The 19,104-nt window shown below is 42.8% G+C and overlaps 1 protein-coding gene across 6 annotated transcripts in view; it reads left to right on the top strand.

The window, feature by feature from the left end:
* The window catches only part of SULF2 (sulfatase 2), a 96,857-nt gene that overhangs the window by 3,242 nt on the left and 74,511 nt on the right, over nucleotides 1–19,104 (top strand). For 5 of the 6 annotated variants that reach the window (XM_065031731.1, XM_065031728.1, XM_065031733.1 and 2 more), the window contains exon 2: nucleotides 18,778–18,843. The gene's annotated coding sequence lies outside the window, so the exon portion shown is untranslated. Of the gene's footprint in view, nucleotides 1–7,655; nucleotides 7,860–18,777; nucleotides 18,844–19,104 lie in introns of those variants that run through there. The other variant, XM_065031726.1, reaches the window with a different exon arrangement.

Here is a 19,104-nt window from a genome sequence, read left to right as displayed (position 1 = left end):
CCTGCCCCGTGTTGCATCTGAAGGACTTTTTAGAGAACCCAGCTCCTTTATGTCATCCTTTCTTTGTCAGAGGGAGCGTGTAGAACACTTCAAAGGCTTAGAGAAAAATTCCGTGATTCTGCTCTTAGGTGATACATGCAGAACAAATTACCTTACAAAAAGCCACTTCATTGTGCATGGTGAAAGGTGAAAAGGCATAATTGCATCTCAAGACAACACTGCAATGTGTCCTCTGCCGTCTAATTCATTGGGCAAGTCTTGGGATCTTGCTGTGCATCTAGAAACACCGTGACACGTTGGTCTCTGTGATCCACTTGGATTCTTTGCTGACTGCTGCCAATCCTAGCATGCTGATAAAAGTGGAGGCAGCTGTAAGAGTGTAGATAAGTGAGTTCCAATTAGCGCCTCCGAATCTTTATCAAATTACCTGTCTTTAGTCACACTTGTCTGGTAGTCTAACTACAGAATCAAAGCAATCTTTAAAAAATGTTATTGAATTTCCTTGCGTGTCATATTTGCATGTGTTATCTTTTCAGTGCCGTCTGCTGGAGAACAGATCTGCAACCAGTGGAACTTGGCTATGATACAGACCTTGTAGGTTCTGTAGCTGTTCTCAGTGTGATATTATGGCATGAAATTAGCAACTTTGGTGATATGAACTAATTTCTTCATTCAGACTGTGACTTTTGTTTGGTAAAAGGATCATTAAACATATGCAAACATCCTATGTGCAGTAAAAGATCTTTGGGCCCTGACAAATGATAAATGAGAAAATTACAGGTTGTAGGAAAATGTAAATATCATTCTTTAGAAATCTATCCTCTAGCAAGACAAAAATGTTCCCCTCTAAGCAGTGAAGGATTCATTATATTCTTTTCACATCCGTAAAGAATGCTGGAGACTATTTTGCATACTTAATGCATATCTTGACGTCTCTTCCTTTCTTTCAGGCACTGCTGTTGAACTGGTTTTGTTAAGCGAGTACTCCAGCAGTGTGCTCTAGAAAATGTTGTAGCCTCGATTAACTCCTCCCATAATGTTCTGGTTAATTTTAAGTCTAATTTATGTTTTTCTTATTAACAGCTTCAGTTTTCTTTCATCAGCTGTTATGCGACAGATAAAAGTAGAGGCTCACATACTAAGTCACTTTCCATCGGATGACTACAGGTAGTAGAAACTTACATGTTAACTGATGGATGCATTTAGTGTGGCTTTAGAGAAAGGCTTCATCTAGTTTCAGATGATTCTTGTGACTTTCTCCCTGTCTGTAGCTGTGTAAGGATTTGCGGTGTGAGGTTAAAGCATCGATGTCACCAGTTTCAGGAGATAAAAGCATCAACAATATGATGCATTTGCAGTAGCTTATTCCAAGCCTTTCTCCATTTATCAGTTACCTGCTTAACCAAATTTTATTACAAAATTCTTGGAATATTATTTTGAGTCTTTTATTATGTTTTAAGTATTTCTGCTCTGTGCTAATGAAACTCCTCTAGCTACGAAAGAGTTATTTTAGGTTTGTGTTTCTTACCGAATTCAGTTAGTTTTGATTTCTCAATTTCAGAGCATCTCTGATTGCATGTTCCTGATGTAGAATGGAGGTAATGCAGCTGTGGCGGCAGAGATGGCTATGGCAGAACCACCTGATTATAGTCAACGTCTTTGCTTTATAGTGCTTGCTTATTTTCAGGGTTCTAATAATATCAAGGAAAGTCAGTTTAAAACTAGCCAAGGCCAAAATCGATGTAGTGATAGGAATAGCAAGAATGGAAAATTTAAAGTTGTGGGTAATTTGGTGAGCAGGAACATTGTGGTGTCTTAAATGTTAACTGTAAACATGTCTTACTAAAGAGTCACTAGTACCATTTCTACTTTTCAGTGTACATAAATATTCATAATCTGTAAGTGGAAACATTTCTGCTATCAATTGCACAGCAAGGTAAGAATAGCTCTCCGTTCTTGTCTGAATCAACATTAAATCAGCTTGCCAACCAGTGAACTTTTACTGGTCTACCAGATCAGCTTAACCTTTTTTAACCAAACCCAAACAACAACAAAACACACTAAAAAAGCCCGAAATAAAGGTCGAAAGCTTCGTGGGTGAAGACAGTTAAAAGGCTTTCAAATGTCTGGTCTCTTTTAAATACCTTTCAGAAGTCAGTTTTAAAATATCCGCTCTGTGTGTTTTTCTCGGTGGTTCAGTTCATCTGGCAGTTGATCACACTTTTCTTTTACTGGTGAGATAGTCTCAGAATTAGCTAATCAAATCTGCAGATCAGGGTTTAAAAATGTGGAACCACAAGATGCCATTTTCTATACTCTTGATTTCTCCTATTCCTTCCTATACCCTAGGAGAAAATGAGCTGTCTAGTTTTGATTTATTTTGCACAACACAAACGAACCTTGTTAAGTCCAAGTCCATTATAATGAAATGTTTGAGTGTATGTCAGCTTCCCAGGACATTGCATTGTGTAATCCAGCACTTCACTATTCTGACAAGCTGAGGAAATGTTTCCAGTAGAGGAATCAATCAGAAGAAATGAATCATCATCTGTGGGGAGAAAAAAAAGGGGGGGAGCAAAAATATTTTCCTGTATGAATTAGACTTAGTTTACTTCTGAGTGAACTCCGGCTGCCTCCGGAACAGTTCTAACCTAGAATAGCAGCATTGCAGTTGTTTGTTGAGTTTGTGCTCTGTATTCCGCTGACACAGAAGGAAAGAGCAGCAGCGAGGAAGTGACTTGTCTGAACCTTGATCCAGGTTCGGTCGCTGCTGCTCAGTCTGGGCAGGAGTTATTTCACTTTCTCCTACAGTAGCCTGAGGAGGAGTAACTGTCAGACTTCTCTTGCTTAAATGTATCTCTAGTGTTGTTGTGTCCTGAAGGAAACGGTCCAAGTTTACTTGTTCCATTACATTATCTCTTGTTGGGGAAAAAATGTTGAATGTGTTCTATATTGTCCTCTTTCCTTTGTAAGAATGTGTTCTATAGAAACCACTGATAGAAAAGTTATTGTACTTTAAGTGGAAACCACTGAAGAAGTCAGCCATTCTTTGCGGTAGGAGCCTTAGATAGAGTTCCAAGGTGAAACTGTTTACTGCATATATGAACTTGTCATTTTATTTCTGAAGTAGGATGTGGTCACTGTTACAGTAATCCTATCATTGATGTGCAAGTTGTGGAAAATATAAGGGTGAGTTAAAAATCACTTTCAATACGGTATAGTTCACTGTGAGTTTTTCTGGTATGTCAAGGTGTAGACTTACGCTTGAGTACCTTCATTTGCCTTTTCTTTAGAGTAACTTGTGTAACAATGTCGATGTAGTGGGTCTATGTAAATGATAGTAAAAGAACAGAGGTAGCTAGGAGAGCAGCTGCTGTGGCATGCTGTGCTCATATTGGTGTAGTTGGGGATAGAGAGGAACATTAACCATTTCTGCCTCTACTAAATAGGGCAATTATGTTGCAAGACTTTCTATTTTGGGGTGGTTTTATCAGCAGTACTATTGTGTGTATACTGAAGGTGGTCAAACAGAATTTGAACAGAGTAGCTCAGTTTGTTTCAACATATATTGGAAGATAGATAACTTGTCATGTATTTTATTGGTCTACTTTAAAACTATGTTTGGGAGTCTCAGAAGTAGAAAAAACACTGGGGACACTGAAGATAAATAACACTCTGGTCCAATCCAGCGCTGTCATTCTCACAGCAAGGCAGCCACAGAATCCCAGGGTGTCAGGGGTTGAAGGGCCCTGGAAAGCTCATCCAGTGCAATCCCCCATGGAGCAGGAACACCCAGGTGAGGTTACACAGGAAGGTGTCCAGGCGGGCTGGAATGTCTGCACAGAAGGAGACTCCACAACCCCCCTGGGCAGCCTGGGCCAGGCTCTGCCACCCTCACCGGGAACAAGTTTCTTCTCAAATCTAAATGGAACCTTTTGTGTTCCAGTCTGAACCTGTTACCCCTTGTCCTGTCACTGGTTGTCACCAGAAGAGCCTGGCTCCATCCTCCTGACACTCCCCCTTTCCATATTGATCCCCAGGAATGAGTCCCCCCTCAGTCTCCTCTTGTCCAGCTCCAGAGCCCCAGCTCCCTCAGCCTTTCCTCACACGGGAGATGCTCCACTCCCTCCAGCATCTTGGTGGCTGCGCTGGACTCTCTCCAGCAGTTCCCTGTCCTGCTGGAACTGAGGGGCCACAACTGGACACAATATTCCAGGTGTGGTCTCCCCAGGGCAGAGCAGAGGGGCAGGAGAACCTCTCTGACCTACTGACCACCCCCTTCTAACCCACCCCAGGTACCATTGGCCTTCCTGGCCACAAGGGCCCAGTGCTGGCTCATGGTCATCCTGCTGTCCCCAGGACCCCCAGCTCCCTTTCCCCTACACTGCTCTCTAATAGGTCATTCCCCAACTTACACTGAACCTGGGGTTGTTCCTGCCCAGATTCAAGACTCTACACTTGCCCTTGTTGTATCTCATTACACTTTTCCCTGTCCAACTCTCCAGCCTGTCCGGGTCTCTGGATGGCAGCACAGCTTCCAGTGTCAGCCAGCTGGCAGCGGCAGAGATCTGTCAAGCCCGGTGTTGTATCTGGTGTTGTATCCGGTGTTGTATCTCTGCTTGCAGCCAATGGCGGCCCGTACGAGTGTGAGAACACACGCAGAGGTTGCTCTTGAGGAGCCCTCTGGCTCAGCGAGTTCTGCAAGTTGTACTGTGCCTACGCTGTTGCAATTAACAATCCTTGATGGATTTTCTTTGCCTATAAATGTATCTTGTCACTAAATTGAACCTGTTTAACCATTTTAACAATTTTTGAGCCCTTGTGTTTGAATGGTGCTTTTCACAGAGGCTCCTGAAACTTTCTTCTGGGTGGTAGTTTGTAGTTGTGAGCTCTTCACCAAGTGTGAATCAGTGAGGTGGTGTGAAGAGAAGGGAACTGACTTCAGGATAGTTGAGTAACTGTGATTAGAATAAGATCATTTACAAAAGCAAAACAACAGCTGAGGAAGAGGAAGTTCTTTGTTAGTCTGAAGTGGCAGGTTGAAAGATAACATTTCTGATGAAGGAAGGATCTTTAGTTAAAAAAAATTGTTAATGTAAAACATTTCAAGTCCCATGTAAAATTTGTATTCAGAAGAAGCAGCAATTAAAATTGCTCATCTGATGACTTACAAATGTGTTTGGTATATTGTGAAGATGATTTCATTCAAGTTTGAATCTGGTGAGGATTCCTTGACTCTTAGTAGTCACAGGACTGAAGCAGTTAATAAACTCTTTTCCCAGAAAGCCTTTTTGTAAACAGTTTCACAGGTTGGTTCACTACTCTGTTGTAAAAAGGTGGCTCAGAAACATAGTTTAGTTGGCTAGAAATTTTAGATATTATTGAGCATTCCACATCTATTGAAGGGGTGAAAACAAACTGCCAGCGATGACGCTAAAGCAAATGGTGTGGAAACCATATTGTGTAGGGTGGTGATTTGGTTAGTGGAACTTGTGATGCCTGAATGCTGTTACATTTCACGTCATCTGCTCTAGACACCCTGTGCTGGAGAAATTGTATATTCATGTGGTCATGAAGGTAGAATGGATAGTACTCCAGTACTTTATTTGGTTAAACACTAGTTTTATAGATTTTTGGTTTTTATTAGGATCTCAGTGTGAGTTTCAGCAAGAGAACTCCTAGGCTACGTTTCTGTAGCTCTGCAAGAAGTGCAGAAGGAAAATGTTAGGTGTGGAAGCTCCTAATGCAGATGCCACGTGCCTCTGGATTCTGGGAAAGCTTCCTGCTTATTATAAACTTAAACAAAAATACTGCAGATAATTTAAAAGTCTTGAAGTTCTTCCTTTGCTTTTATTTATTCCTTCCATCTCTTGGGAGCTTGACAGCTGTATATTTTTGAGCAGCGGTTTTGTTAATATATGAGCTGCGCAGACATTTTCTTGTGCAAAACATGATTTCACATCCATACGCAGGCAGGTTTTTTCTCTAGCAAATCACACCTTTTGCTTTTTGCCTTCCAGCGTATACATCTTAGTGTTCTATTCATGGCCATACAAGCTTTAAATAGAACTTGCCGTTTGTCTCTCATGAATCATGCATTCATCAGTGTCTGTGCTGCATTATTAATCTTTAATCTGAGGATTCAAGTATTGTCACTGAAAACATGCATCTTAGCCTATTTTAATATCACCAAGATAGGAAAAAAATGCCTAAATCATTCGTTATGCTGGTTTTTCTTATGAATGATTTAGATGAAAATGGAATTACTCTGTTTATACTTATGAAAGATCATATACTGGGACACATGTGGAAAAATAGTGTTTATGGAGGAGGGAGATGAGGTCCACAGTTGCTTGATTTTAGCATTGTTCTGCCTGTGAGAACCACCTGCCGTCAGTTAAAGCTCATGCGTTCAGACCATGAAGTGTCCCTTTTGTTTCTGTAGGTGTAGTGTAAGCAACGCCAACTGTAGGAGGAGGGAAGATGGTTCAGATTTTGGGAAGCTTCAGTAGAATGTGTTATGTTGTACTGTGTTATGTTGTACTGTGTTACGTGTTATGTTGACACAGCTTGGTGTCACCAGGAAACTTGCTGACAGTCACTCTGTTCCCTCGTCCAAATAATTGATGAATATATTGAATAACACTGGCCCCAGCACTGCCCCTGAGGCACTGCACTGGGTACAGGCCTCAGCTGGACTCTGCCCATTGACCACGACTCTCTGGCTTCTTCCCTTTAACCAGTTCCCAGTCCACCTCACTACCCGCTCATCCAGACCGCACTCCCTCAGTTCAGCTGTGAGGGTGCTGTGGAGTCTGTGTCAAATGCCTTACTCAGGTCAAGGTAGACCACATCCACCACTCTGCCATCATCCATCCATCTTGTTATGTCCTCATAAAAATCAGTGAGGTTGGTCAAGCACAACTTCCCCTTGGTGAAGCCATGCTGACTGCCCCTACTGACCCTCTTATCCCTGATATGCCTTGAGATGGCACCAAGGAGAAGTCATTCCATCAGTTTCCCAGGGATGGAGGTGAGGCTGACCAGTTTATAGTTACCCGGGTCCTCCTTCCTGCCCTTTCTGAAGCCTGCAGTGCCATTTGCTGTCCTCCAGTCCTCAGGCACCTCTCCCGTTTCCCAAGACTTGGCAAAGATGATGGAGAGCGGTCCAGCAGTGACCTCAGCCAGCTCCCTCAGTACCCGCTGGTGCATCCCATCCAGACCCATGGATTTATGGATGTCCAGATTGCCTAACTGCTCCCTAACCCAGTCCTTATCAACCCAGGCAAACTCCTCCACTGTCCTGCCCTCCTCTGGGCCTCAGCGGTACGGGCTCCTCAGGACAGCCCCCGGCAGAGCAGACAGAGACAAAGAAGGCGTTCAGTAGCTCTGTCTTCTCTGTGTCTTCTGTCACCAGGGCCCCCACCTCGTTCCTCAGTGGGCCTACATTGCCTCCGCTGTTAGTTTTATCTGCTACGTATTGGAAAAAGCTCTTCTTGTTGTCCTTGACCCGTCTCGCCAGGTTTAGTTCTAAGGAGGCCTCGGCTTTCCCAGTTGCCTCCCTACACCCTCTGACAACAGCCTGATATTCTCCCCAAGGGGCCAGCCCCTCCTCCCATGATCTAGAAACTCTCCTCTTCAAATCATGCTGTGTGGGAACAATACTGTTTGGGAGAATGGGAGCAGGGAGAATGTCCCCAGCTAAAGCAGAAAATGTGGCTGCTGGAGGTGGCTGTTCAGGAGATACAAGGTGATAGGAGGGCTGGGCCACCAAACAGGTTTGTTCCGATGCTTGGCTGGGGTGTGCAGGAGTTCCTTTGGCTGCTGGACAGGGAGTGTTTGAAACCGTGGTATTAAAGGTAACAGAGACTTTCCCCCTCCGCCTTTCGATTGGTTCCTGAATGAGAGATCATCTTCTCTTTATGTACAAAAATGCCTTGTTTGAACAGATGGAACTGTTGCTTTTTCATTCTGTGATTCAGGTCTTGATTAATTATATGCACTTTTAAAAATGTAATTGAGATGAAGCTACAATATTCAAGCAGAATTGTTTAATTCTCAGAGTCAGTTGCGGTAAAGAAATACTTGCCTTGTGATTTCCTGATGTACTTTAAATGATTTGCTGGGTGCTGGGGTCACCAGATACCAGCATCAAAATACAGGACCTGTGTTGCTGAAGTTATTCTCAAGTCTAGCATTGATTTAACTTTGACTTATTTTTCGCTTTGACTTTGAATTTTAGACTGAGTAGGAGTTTGGCACTGACTCGCTATACCTGCCTGTTACTTTTATTGGAAAGGTAGTATTTCAGATTAAGATGGTCTCTGAAGAAAACAATCAGTTCATCTATACCTCAGAGTTGTAGTGTCATATGGTGCACCTAGAGGTTTGATCCATGCACTCCCACCGTTCAGCTGCTTGTGTTTGTTGTCTATGTATAACTACTAGTGCACCTTGTCTGCAGTGATTTCTGATGTGTTTTTTCTTATACAGCAACAAAAAAAGGAGAAAATGTTAAGAACAGGAGACTGGTTATAAACATGGCAGCAGCCATGGCAATTAAGGTAGTTTTAGTAGTCTTAACAGACCAGGTTGACGGTCTCTTAATTAAACCTGAGGTAGCCATGGCTTGCTTGGTAATTCATGCAGTCTTTCTGAACCCTTTTCTTTAGCGCAGTCTTTCCTAAGATGATGCAAATCTATTGGATACAAACCAGTCCTAAATGTTTAATCTGTTCAATATTGTCAATTCTCGCAATGCTTGGTCTATTTGACTCTTCCTGTTGCAGCTCTTGAGGTATTTTGTTCGTAAAAGTCTGTATTGAGGCAAATACTTCTGTATGTGGTATTTAAGTCCTGATCAAACTCTCATTAAAACCCACTATTTCAGGCTTTTTGTTAAACCATATAACATTTTTTAGACTTGGGTATCAATTACTTCCTTGAATATTTTGCAGTGTAAAACAAAGGAGCCCGTGTAGACTGTATATAGTGTTAAATATTCTGGATTTGTGTGTGTTTGCCTATTTGCATTCGGAACCATTTAAATCGTATGCATGTGTGTTTATACACTGTATTTTGTTTCATGAAAATAATGTGAAATTAGTTAGAAGTAGTATGAATCATGATGACAGACTTGGTGCCTTGGTATCCAAGATACGTTAACATGCTGATAAGTTACTTGTTTTCCTGCTGTGAGAACTGGTTGCTGTATTTGATTCTTTAGCTGAATACAAACTAAATTAAATCTGCAGTGACCTATATTGTGCTCCAGCTAATGACCCAGTTAACCTCTGGTTAATTTTCTGTCTCTTGGTGTCCTGGGAACAGGGACATGTTTACTTCAGTTGCCACAAACCTTTAGAAATGCACCACTGGCATTTATTATTCTGGAGCTGTGTGTTTTAATAGAAATTAGCTAATGGGCCGTGGGGGTCTGCAGAAGTTGTAGAATGCCAATGAGGGGTTTCTTTCATTTTCCTCCACCCTGATTTACATGACTAAGCTTTTAGCTTTCCTTGGTTTTGTTTTTGTTTCTCCAGTATTGATCTGTCTCCTGTGGAGGAAACAAACTATTTGCTTAACGTGCAGGGGACGTTATTGTTGGCAGCTTCCCAGAGGCTTCCTCTTCTGCATGCTGCAGATGAAACTGGAACCAGTACAGACATTGGCAGCAAGTCTGCAACTGATGTGGTTTTATTATTGCATGGTTGCGTTATGCAAATAAATCTGAATATAACCGTAAAATAATAATAATGAAGATCTTGTCTAAGTGCGGATCTGAATACCACTTTCTCTGATGCAAATAGGATTCTCTGGCGACTGGGTGGGCTTGTCTATGAAATATACATTCTTCTTCAGGAAATGAAGTTAAACTGATACAACAACCAGCAGAGCAAGGTGGACTGATTATCCACACCCATTTGTATTAACAGTCCATAATGTCTGCGTGAAGGGTGTTTTGAGTAATGTGTAGTCCAAAACAACCTGGACCTTTTCTGACATGTGGAACACTTGTGCTTACAGGTCGAGGCCTTGAGAAAAGGCTGTTCCGGAGCCAACTCTTTCTGCTCTGCCTGTTCCCCGAACATTTGCTATACATTTCCTTTGGGAGCTATAGAACGCTTCTTCAGACACTTGTCAGCTTTCTTTAGGGGCTTTTCAGGACCTAAGAATCACTGTATGATGATCATATGTTAAAAATGTGCACCACTGGGAGGGAGAGAAGAATTTTCTGTGAACAGATTCTTGGGGACTTGCTCTGTTCAGCCAGGTGGCTAAAGCACCACACACAATAAGCAGCGTCTGTCTGTGCCTTGGGTGCATTCTGCAGTTTTGCTGGAGACCAGCTCCTTCCACCAGCTGGGGAAACGGGCATTCTCGGTTTATCTGTGCTCATTTCCCTGTTACCTGGAAAACCAAATTAAACATGAAAAAATCCTTCCCGAGACAAGACTGTACGAGCTTTATCACTTGCTGTGAAACCACAGCCATCTGAACAGGAGTTCGCATGTATTCTACCTGGTGGTTAAACCAATTTCTTCCTCTCTTCAAAGAGCCCGGTCCACAAAGGATGCACCGCATCGCATACTGCTGGGTGTTGGAACCCTCTCCTCTTTGGGAAGGTGGGGAGAATTGTGTGACTGTAGAAAGAGCACTGAAGTTGCAGTTTGTTGTTACAATGTGGCTTTGTGCCTGAACGTAAATGATGAAAAGTGTCCTCTCTTCTTCTGTGTTGGTGGGTTTTTTCTGTTGTGTGTGGTGTTGGCTTGGTTTGGTTTGTGGTGGTGTTTTTGGAGGGTGCGTGTGGTGGAGAAACAAGGAGAACATAACCTCTGAGTCGCTTTGCTTTTTATGAAAATTAAGTCTAAACGAAATGAATATTAAATCTCTCCTCGTTTACTGACTGGAGCATTTTGAAAATGAAAACTCTGTCGGTCATCCGAGAGCCCCGGGAGTTCTATGTACAAAGGGAGCTGCAGTGCCCCACAGCTTAGTCCCCGTCTTTTCTGTTTACGAGCTTATTCTGTCAGGCTCTGTTAGTTTTGGTATTGTTAGCGGTTTAACAGGATTTCAGACTTGTTGGTGGTCTCCATGGGTCCTTTCCCTGTTTCACCTCTGAGTATTCCTGCTGCTAGAGGAAAAAGCAACTGTGACTGAGAAGATTGGAATTACACACAGTGTAATTCCCTTATTCATAAATTTATAAGGGAATTGCTTTTCTTGGTTAGTGGCTGAGAGGAACCAAATCACAAGCTTTTGTAAGAGAGGGAGCATACTTTTCAGCTATTTCATGTCCGAAGCTCAATGGTATCTCTTTATTGTCTTCTCTTAAGTTTAATAAGAAATTGATGAGAGAAGTGATGCAAAAGCAATACCTTACTCAGAATCTTTACAGACAGAATAAAGCATGACTCTGTCATATCTTGTTGAATTTGTTTTCATGGTTTCAGCCCTTGAATATAAATATAGAATAACTTGAACTTTTTTCCCCATCCAGCTGACTCGCAGCCTGTCCTGACTGTCAGAGTAAAACTGTGCAAGTGGGAAGGAAGATCTATGGAAAAATATGATTGGTTTGGAAGTTGGGGGGGAGGGGTAGCGGTTAATTCCACGAGTTTAATACCAAATTTAATCTCTCTTTTATGCCATATTCTGTTATTGCCCTGGTGTAAATTTGGAGCCAAGTGACTTCAGTAGAGTGGCACCAGGGTGCTTCAATATGAAGAGCAAATGTGCTCGCTCTTAGCTCTTTAGACCCTTTCTCTCTGAAGATGTGTTGCTTACCATTCAGGAAAAGTCAGCGTTTGGGCAGATATACCTGTTGTTGTTGATGCTTGTAGCACAAGCAAGCCTCTTTGGATCTTTGTGTGCGGTCTCCGGGAGTCTGGATTGAAATGATTTGGTGTGTGCTGGGTGGGCTGGGCCGGGCTGTGCTGTGCTGGGCTCTGCTGTGCCGGGCGGGCCGGGCGCTGGTCCCCGCTGCTGCGCAGCGCTGGGGCTGCTCTTGTTCTCAGATGCTGTGTTTCACATGCAGCCGGTGAATCTCGAACAGCGCAGGAAAGGAGACGCTGTGGTGTATGATAGGTGCGAGGTCTGGGAAGCCTTCGCTTTTAGCTCTGTAGCGGCTGAGCCGGCGTGCTTGGCTGAGCCACAGCTGAGTGTGTGTGTGCTGGCGCTCGCTGTGGGGAGCAGCCTTGTGGGTCCTGGTGTGGCTCTACCTGTGGTCATTTGTCCAAGGGATCCGTATCTTTCAATGTGCTGATAGGTGTGTTATGAAAATTTGGAATTAATTATTTTGAATTTAATGTGAAATGTTATTAAATGAGTGCACAAAGCCTATAGACAATTAAAAAGCAAATGCTGATCATTCACTTGCACACCGAATTTCAGGTTTTTAACTCTACCTTCTTTCTGCTGCATCTTTTCCTCATGTTGGCTGCAAATAGAACTCAAAGAGATTTCCAGAATTTTCTTAAAACATGGAATCAGAAACGTTTCAGACTTGCGGCATTAGGAGCTTTCCCAGTGCTTGCTTCAGATAGGACCTTGCCAGGCCCAAGCTATTAGATACACGCTGATAGAGAGAAAAGAGCTTCGCGTTCAATATAAATGTAAAAAAGCTTTAGACGCTGTTGATTATCTGTCGCTTTGCATGAATAACTATAGCAGCTTGCAAATACATAGGATTTGGCAAAGAGACCAGAACTGCAAATCCTTTGCAGTAGCACTGCATTCAGATTAAGTTCCTGTGAAATCTTTCTTGCCTCAATCACTAATTTCACACTCTAGGGATGGAATCATGAAGAGTTTATACCATATAAATCTTATTTTAATAACAGCTTCCTTGAGCTTTAAAATGTTTTTAGGAGTTATTGCTTTTTGATAAGGAAATAGTATATAATGCCATCGTAGTAAATATTGTAGGCTGTTAGATGTTTTATTTTATATTTGTAGCATCCTTGACAATTTAGAGAATATTGGGAGAGTGAGACCCAAAACATCATTCTAACAGTGCAAATTCTATTTACTGTGGTGTTTGTGGGCAGGAATAACTCTTAAAGCATCTGTTAATAAGTTACTTTAACTATATTTGGAAAATAAAACTTGATTTTGCAACATCTTTTTATATGCAGCAGAAAAAGAATAAAATGGATAAAGCAGTTTGTGAAAACTTTTACATAATAATATTATACATCAAAATCAGTATCTGTCATATGAGCCTTCTGCATCGTTTTGCTGGAACAGGCGGTTCCCAGTGGCAGGACAGAGCAGCCGCCCCAGACGCACACAGCTGGGAGGGCTGGCACGGCAAGACCCCGAGCGGGGAGGGAGGAAACCAGTGTCTGGTGTGGGAGAGTTGTCCCTGTGGCAGGTCTGGAGCCCGCGGTGAGCGTAACCTGCGCACCGCAGCACGGGCCGGAGAGCGAGGCGGCAGTGCGGCTGTGGGGAGACCCGCGCTCTTACAGCTGGGATTTTAGATTAGTGTGACGCTCATCCAGCAGAGACAGCGTAACCTAGTACAGAGCGCTAGCTAGCACAGAGCTGCATTCTGGAAGTTACTGCCCAGCATGAAAAGGGAGAACTAGGTGCAATATAGGATGCAAAACGGGTCCTGGGAGCTCTTTGGTTTGTTGTCCCTGGCTGGTAGCTATTTACTGTTGAGAGGATCAGACTGAGTCATCCTGTCATCTGTAACCAGAAGGAAGATGCCGAAGGTGGTTTAGGCTGTCTGAGTCAATGGTGACGGATGGAACAGGGTCACCCGGAGCCTGCAGATTATTTCATCCGCTTCGTCCTTGCTTGAACTTTGAGTGCCGTTTCCTCGATAGCCCTGTTCTCCTGCACCAGAATTGCCTGAGCGTGTGCTGGGTTCAGTGAGAGCCTCTTCTTGGTGGAACTCTGTTTTGTACTTCGCTAATTAAGCCATCGAACATATTTCATCCTGGTGGCTAAAAAAGGGGTCAGACCTGAAAATTGTCAGTAAGGATAAGATATTAAAGACCAGAGTAATGTCTTTTCTGTTCAGTTATTCGTATCGAATGAGTGTGGTGACTGGGATGAAGGTAGGGGGGAAGTGTGTGCATTGTATTTTATAGATTATCCCTATTGGTTCTGATGTGTAGGCGTAGATTATACCTGTGTTCTTGTTTAAATAAACCAGCTATTTTTTGATGGTACCAATGAAAACGAAGAACTACAAATGATCTGTTCTGCCTGGTATCAGGATCTCTGAAGCCAGAATATTCTTCTGTCATTCTGTTTTGCGTGTTCTCTATCACAGTGTTTTGCTACCACCATTAGCTTTGGAAGTAGCTGCCTTTCACTACCAGCTTATTGTGAAGAACATTGCGTTCCAGGTGCTCCCCAAAGTGCTTATAGAAATGCGATTGATAACACCATTCACTGTCTCATTTGCTTCAAATGTTATATCATCTAGGCCATAGACTAAATAGCTATGGTAAGAAGGCAGCATCAAGCTTTTGGGAGCTCTGCGTTGGATCTTAACAATATAATCGCATTCTAGTTTAAATTGAAACTTCGCAATAACAAATTAACAAGGAACAGCAGATAGTGTCCTATAGAAAAATACCTCTAACTGGTCTGATATTTTGGAAGCCAAATGTCTGCTTAAGTTGTAGAAAAACCAATTGTTGTTACAACTTGTGGAAAATATGGAGGCACCTGTTAATGTCCACAGAGTAATGTGGACACTGAAGTTTTTTCCCCAAATGATCCTTTTTTCTTAAAGGATTTTTCACAATAAAAATATCATACTTCATAATACACATTTATATCAAAATCAATATGCAAAGCATGTGATTAAAAGGCAAGCACAGTTGGCATTTGAACATCAGTTTTAATTGAGGTGGCTCCTCTAGTACATTCTGTGCACTGCAAGGAAATGAATGGCAGTCTTGCAGTCCTTCAAGAAAAATGAATTATCCCTGCTGATTCCCAGCTCCTGCGCTTCGTTCTTAACCCCGTGTTCCGATAGCCCCGCTGCTTTGGAGAGCCGCTGTTTATTTATACGTACAGGATATTTCACTGCTTTGAGGGAGGCTGCGGGCATGTCAGAATTCACCAGCTGGTTCAGGTCGTTATGGCTTGAGCAGCTCTTTCGTTTTGAGTGATTTATTTAGTCGGCCTCTCGTTGAGTCGTCAGCAGTTGGGAGAGACTGTAACCATGTGCAGAAAAGATCCCACTTTGTCAGCTCAAGAGAAGGGGAGTAGTGTGCAGGCAGAGGGGGAGGAATGAGTTCATCGTGGGCCTGGCACGCTGCTGTCCCCAGACGCGGCACTGAAGGGACGGTGGTGTCAGCTGTCGTTGGATGTGAGTAGCGTTTGTTGCGCTGGAAACAATTTTTTAGTAGTATGGCTAAACTAAATTTCTTGAAATAGCCAACATACAATGGATGTAAGTAGCTTTCTTCAGTGTTGCGATGACACACACAAAAAAGCCCAGTCCTGTGTGGAGGTTGCCGTTAGTTTTAATGTGGATTCCAGCTCCAAGCTGACTTCAGCCACAGTTCCAAGTTCTCAGCCACTTTCCAGGAGTCCCAGTTCAATCCTCCCTTTCCCTGGCCTCTGTAATTAGGAGCACCCGGTCCTCGGCTGTGAGGGGTTTGCAGCTGGAGGAATTGGCTCTGCTCGATTCGGGATGCCGTAGCGCAACCCGGTCAGACGTAGCACATTGTACCAACCAAGCAGACGTGGCACTTAGCTCCTCCTAAGACATCTTTTGCTGTTGAGAGGGGGGCAAAAGCCCCCACACTAGCTGACAGAACTACTAAGCTGTCATCTTCTGTTAGAACCAGCACTACAGGAGGGTGACGTGCACGTGTTGGCGCGGAGGCTGTCAGGTGTTGCTGCCGAGGAACGGTGAGTCTCAGCGAGCACAGGCTTCTCCTTTGCTTTTCTCTTGGGACAATTCAGCAGCAGATTATCCGAATCTAATGTAGTATTGTGTGTTTGCCTTCTGTGATGATTTACTATAGTAACAGCTGCGTAAAGAATGAAATACATCACTGCTGGACAAAAATTGTAAATAGAATTTATGGGCTAATCAGTGTATTATATGTCTTAATAGTGCAAGACAATAGCTGGGTACAGTTTACCATATTACTCATAAAAAGCTGTAAGTACACATAGTACAACCAAGAGTACAAGTAGTATAAAAACTAGAATTTGGCTGTAAACTGTTTACATCTTCCTTTGAAAGTTACTTAGCACATTATTTATAGGCTTCAGTTCTGCTGGCTCAGCCTGTGAGGTGAGAGAGCCCAGAGTCACAAGGTGGTGCTGAGGACAGACACTGCAGCAGGAGCTGGTTTTGGGAGACAAAGTGCATGTCAGAGGCCTTAGTTATTTAGGCTCCTCTGCTGCGTGTCACTAGGACAAGACATGTTGCAGCAAAGCTCAACAGAACTTAATGTAAATATGATCTTTTTCACCCTGAACCAGAAATATTTGGTGTAGCATTCTGCAGAAGTCATCGCAGACATTAGTTTCAGTCCTTACTAAAAGAACACAACTGTGAATTCTTTACGTTGTTTTAATATCCAAGTTCTTTGTAAATTTTTCTGAGATTTTTCTTCTTTCTGTGGACACATTATTATTAATGACATAGTGAGTTAATTGTGGTTTCTCATTTTATTAGAAAGCAGGAGTTAGGTTTAAAGATCCAGGCTGAGCAGTTCCCCGGGTTCAGGGTTTGTGCTGTGGAACACGGAGCAGTGCCGGCAGTGCAGGCGCCATGTAGAGGGGCAGCGTGGCTTAATTGGGGTGAAAAAATACCTTCTATACAGGAAGCATGCTATTTTTGGATACTTAGGTTGACACAAATCCCTTGCGAATTAAACCATTTAATATATGAAATGGAAAAAGTCCTTCTAATCTTCCTTTTGAATGAGCCATGAAATAGGATCCATAAACAGCCTCAAGTGTGAAGAGGTTACTATGACTTGGGTCCCATATTTTTTGTAAGATATTAGAAGAGTTGCACTGCCGGGAGCTTAAAGGAGAGCTTATAGCCTTCTACAAGATAATGCAGTATATATTGGAAAAGATGGCCATTTTCACGGCAAAAGCTTTCAGTTCTCTCTGGAAGGGGTGTTGACGCTCCCTGACAAATGCATGATATACTCGCCTGCAAGGGATCGCTTTCTAGAAGGAAGTAGTTAAGGAACTGTAGTTGCACCCCGTTCTCAGGAGAAACAACGCTCGCGTTTCTTGTCGGCTCTAATAGACACTACAGTGACTATGATTAAGAGATTAATACATACTTAACGTTGTTTTAAAAATTATATTAGGTAACTTTTGGTTAAAAGTCCCAAGTTTGACGCAAGTTTCAAGACACCTTAATATCTGGGATTTGTATAATAATAAACTATTTTTGTAAAGCATTGATTTTTAACATGGTGCCAATTTTTAAGCCTTTTCCCCCTTCAAGCAACATGCTTTGTCTGACATTAAGCTGTTGCTTCTGCTATGCAAATTAATAATATTGACTGGATGGTAACTTTATAAAGTCTTATAAATTTCAAATCTCTCTCCTCACATGGGTAACCTTTTCTTATGACCTGATTTAGACTTCAAAGCTAAGCCACAGCAGGTGAATAATATGAATCCCAATTGCTTATTTGAACAGGTTTTTAATGATCCAGGGGTTTCTCTTGTGCTGTTCGTAGCTCCACTTCCCTGTCAGCAGGCTTGAATCTTCAGCGCGTGTGCAGGTGGGGCTGGCTGAGAGTGCGCTCAAATGCAGCGGCTGTGTGTACAGACCTGTCTGCTCTGCTGGCGCAGGCGCTGCGGGGCTGCGGGGCTGCCCTGTGCTGCGGTTCTGCTCTCCTCGGGCTCATGCACACAACTCTACAACTAGTAGCATCAGAAATGGCTGCCTGTGGTTTTGCTTATAACAGAGCTTGAAAAGTCTACATACGTACCAGATCTGGAGGTTATCCTGATAGGGAAGAGTCACTGGAAATACAGCATGTGCTAGGAGCAGACTTGACGTGCGGCTGCGGTGCTGTTGGGCTGTGTCAGTCGCAGCCTGCAGGCCTGCACGTGCCCATCGCTGACCGCAGACGTCCTGGCGAAGTCTTTGTTTCTCAGCTTGTAGCGGTAATAGCAAGTTAAAAAATATTTGAATTCATTTTGGAACCCGCAAGTACCATCATTGCTAAATATAACGCCCATTCAGCCTTGGTGACAGAGGAACTTGGAGGTGAGCAGAGTAGCATATAGGTTCTTGTTTAATGCTGGAAGGACAGCTGCATGTGGAAAGTGTGACAGCAAAACCAAGTGTTTTGAAGGAGAAAAGAATGTCTGAGGGGCCAAAGGAACAAGCAGAGTTTTGTAAAACTAATTCTACAACAAGGAAATAAGACTGCTTGTGGCTAGTTTTGTGAAGTGGTGTGGTTTCTTCAGCAGTGATGTTATCCTTGTGTGATGCTACATCCAAAGAAACTGGTCATACCAGCATTCACTTGGTGCTAGTTAATGGTGGCGTGGCAGTCCTTCCCACAGGTGGGGTACACAGCGCTGGTAGTAGCTCAGTGGTACATTTTGCCATGTTCTGACTAAATCAGTGCCTTGAAGTGGGAACATGGTGATGCCCTTGCACTGTCTCTTTGGAGGAAACTTCAAATTACATGATTTGCCTTGTGTTCCTAAAGTCTGATTTTAATGAGTGGACTGTTCTAGTTATATGTGCAAATAGAAGCAAAATTGTGTACACTGGTGACTCGCTAATTTGTTCATGGTCATGTTTTACAGCTGCTGGTACTGGAAGCTTGATTGCTCGCCTCAGTATTCCCCTATAGAAGACCAATTGCTGACCTTGTGAGTATAAAATCCTCTTGTACTACGTTAATTGCCTAGTCTCTGTGGCACTTAAAATTCACTCATGTATTCCATGAGGAGATTTGTAGGCATGTTCAAAGTTTATTTACTGATAAGTAGTTTTGCTTGGGGAACAGAGCTCAAAGTTTCCTTTTTGTATGCAAAAAGTAATTTTATGTTCAGTTTCCAGGAAATCTCTTTTTTCAAATAATGGAAAGCAGGTATTTTCCTGGTGGTTGAAAAGTTGTCAGGTATTTTTCT

The sequence above is a fragment of the Columba livia genome, chromosome 16 (genome assembly GCF_036013475.1).
Source record: "Columba livia isolate bColLiv1 breed racing homer chromosome 16, bColLiv1.pat.W.v2, whole genome shotgun sequence".
NCBI classification, from domain to species: Eukaryota; Metazoa; Chordata; class Aves; order Columbiformes; family Columbidae; genus Columba; species Columba livia.
This window is presented reverse-complemented; position numbering and strand designations above follow the sequence as displayed.